The 3,285-nt window shown below is 41.3% G+C and overlaps 1 protein-coding gene across 1 annotated transcript in view; it reads right to left on the minus strand.

Moving 5' to 3' along the window:
* Positions 1-584: 584 nt before the first annotated feature.
* The window catches only part of ALOX5 (arachidonate 5-lipoxygenase), a 46,788-nt gene continuing 44,087 nt past the window's right edge, over positions 585-3,285 (minus strand). The window contains exon 16 of the mRNA XM_014537492.1: positions 585-2,735. The gene's annotated coding sequence lies outside the window, so the exon portion shown is untranslated. The remainder of the gene's footprint in view (positions 2,736-3,285) is intronic.

The raw sequence follows: 3,285 nt of genomic DNA on the forward strand, positions 1-3,285 counted from the left end.
AACTTATTTTTTTCTTGCATTTCAGAGTAGATTGCAGCTGTAAGTACACCTCACTGCATCCACTCCAGTCTGCATATTGTTACCTAGAGTTCCATGCTGGTTTATGGCTCTTTTTGTTCTTAGCTAGATTTACAGAGGAAAAGGCACAGATCTCCAGACAGCATTGGATGAGTTTTGACAAATGTATGTACCTATGTAACCCAACCTGCTATCAACATACAGAACATTACCTCAGTCCTGAGAATTCTGATGGCCTTTTCAGTCCACCCCGTCCCATTGCTCCCAAGCAAACAAGGCTCTGATTTCTTGGTTTTAGCTTACCCTAGAGCTTAATTTTAATGGAGTCATACAGTACATACACTTTTATATAAGAGTTCTTTCTGCTAGCGCATTGCTTTTGAGTTTCATCCATGCTATTGAATGTTAGCTCATTCCTTTTTATTGTTTACTAGAGGCCTGATGCACGAAATTCATGCAAGAGTAGGCCTCCCTTCCCCTGGCTACCGGCACTGGCTTCCCTCTGGCACCTGGGACCTGGGCTTCCCTTGTAGCCCCAGCTTCATCTGGAAGGACGTCCAGTCTAATTAGCATATTACACTTTTATTATTATAGATTGATAGGCCATTGTATATATAAACCAATCACTTCATCCAATTTCTTATTGCTGGATACTAGAGTTTACAGTTTTTGGCTACTATGAGTAGAACTGCTAAGAATATTTTTGTGAATAAGTGTCTTCATTTCTCTTGGGTAAATACCTAGGAATGCTGGTTCAGAAAGGGTAGGGATATGTTTAGTTTTATAAGAAACCAAACACGTGTTTTCCAAAACAGGTGGGCCATTATATCCTCACCAACAACATCTGAAGGTTAATCCATATGCTTGACAACATTTGGGTTGTCAGTCACCAACACAACACACAAGGACTTCAACCCTTCCTGCAGATGTGTCATCATGTTGCATTGTGCTTTTAATGTGTCATTTCCTAACGACTAACTGTGTTGATCATCTGTATGTGCATCCTGTCATGTGCTTACTTGCCACTCACAAACACTGCCAGGCCCTTTGTCCAAGGGGCTGTCACACTGCAGCCACTGGCCACATCCAGCCTCGGCCTGATTTCCTAAGGCCCTTGAGCCAGCAATGTGTTTCACATTTCTAAAGGGTTGCTTTAAAAAATGCAACAAATTGTAGATAGCCTGCCAAACCTAAAATATGTATAGAAGAAATTTTGCTGACCCTGCTATATATTGAAAGTGGGTCTGTCGTATATAGCATATTGCTGGGTATTGCTTTTAATGTTACTTATTCAGCTAGCAGGGTAAACAATTTATGTAAATGTGGGGAAAATCTGTGTCTAGGATTCTGGTCAAAGGCACTAGTATCATTGGTTTCAATCAAATATGTGGAGCTGACTTAACTTGAAATGGGCGAGGCATCACTACAGCCCTGGTGTTACCTACAGCTGAGCTTTGTCGGGGTGAACATAACACAAACTGGGCTTTGAACCTTCTGGTGTTTCCTCAGTATTTTCAGTGCAGCTTGGGACCTAGAAAATATGTGGGTCAACACATCTGCCCTGGACAACAAGCCTGGAAGTCCATGGCTTGAGTGAACTTCTCCGTTCACCGAGTGGAGAAAACACAAACCATCTCTTCGCTGGGTGGCCCCTCTGGGTCCCTCTTGCATCCGCAGTGGAAAGCACGTGCTGACATAAGTGAACACAGGACCCGGTCTCCTTCATACAGGGACTCTGCGGCGAGTGCAGCTTGGTCGTTACCCTGTGAAGCCAGATGTGATGCCCTTCGGGGGGCAAGGGGAGAAGTGGGTTCTCAGAGTTGGGCTAAGGAAGCCCATCGCTGGCTCAGCGGTCACTTTGGAGATGGCATTTTCCGTGGGGGAAGCTGCTGCTCAGGTGTACTGACGGTGTACCATCCCCACTTTCTGTCCCCGAAAATGCTCTTAAATATGAGTCAGCCTATTCGTGGGCATCAAGGTTAATGTAGAGAAAGCTGGTACTGCAGTGGGGTACTGATGTTTTAAAATCTATTCCAATAATCTCTGCCTTTTTGTAGGAGTTTTTAGTCCATTAACATTGGATGTCATTATTGATATGGTTGATTCTGTGTCTACAATTTTATAATTTGATTTCTGTTTGTCCCCTCTGTTTTTATTTTTTCATTTATTTACATAGTTTAGAATACCACCTATTGGTTTTTAGCTATATATTATTTTTAGTGATTATAATATACCCACTTAAAATTTTGCCAATTACTTAGACTATTGGGCCAGTTGATATAAAATGTAGAAACCATGTCAATGAAAAAGTCCATTTAATACCCATTGTATTTTATGCTATCTTTATATGTATGATGTAAACCTAAAATGTCATCTATATTTTAAAGGAATTAAGAGTAGGAAAGTCTCTTAATTTAATAAATATTTACCATTTCTGATCCTCTCCCTTCCTTCCTGAGGATCTGAGTGTCCATCAAGTGTCGTTTCCCTTCAGCCTGTAGAATTCCCTTTAGCATTTCTTGTAATAGATATCTGCTGGCCACAGATTCTCTTAGTTTTATTTACCTGAAACTTTATTTTATTTCCATATTTGAAGGATATTTTTTGCTGGTTACAGAATTCTGTGTGGGTGATTGTTTTCTTTTAATGCTTTAAAAAGAAAGCTGTTCCATTGTCTTCTGGCCCAATGCTCCATTGTCTTCTGATGAAAAGTCCACCTGTAAATAAAATTATTCCATTGCATGTTGTCTGTGTCACTGCTTTCAAGATTTTCTCTTTAACTCTGGTTTTGAGGAGTTTGACTCTGAAGTGTGGCTTACTTTGTATTTATTCTGCTTGGGTTTGGTTGGGAGGCTTTTGCCTCGATCAGGGGTGGGGAACATCCGGCCCATGGGCCATGTACGGCCGGCAAGATCATTTGGTTTGATCTTGCCAAGGCATTGGGGTGAGTTAATTAAATGTTTGACCTAATACAGCAAGCTCATTTTTAAGTTGGTAACTTTGTATGGCCTTCAAGTGATGTTATAAATATCCAAATGGCCCTTAGCAGAAAAAAGGTTCCCCAGCCCTAACCAGTTTGGCTCAGTGGATAGAGCATCAGCCTACAGACTGAAAGGTTCCAGGTTCGATTCCAGTCAAGGGCATGTACCTTGGTTGCGGGTACATCCCCAGTAGGAGGTGTGCAGGAGGCAGCTGATCGATGTTTCTAACTCTCTGTCCCTCTCCCTTCCTCTCTGTAAAAAATCAATAAAATATATTTTTAAAAAA

The sequence above is a fragment of the Myotis brandtii genome, unplaced genomic scaffold (assembly GCF_000412655.1).
Source record: "Myotis brandtii unplaced genomic scaffold, ASM41265v1 scaffold1032, whole genome shotgun sequence".
Classification (NCBI taxonomy): domain Eukaryota; kingdom Metazoa; phylum Chordata; class Mammalia; order Chiroptera; family Vespertilionidae; genus Myotis; species Myotis brandtii.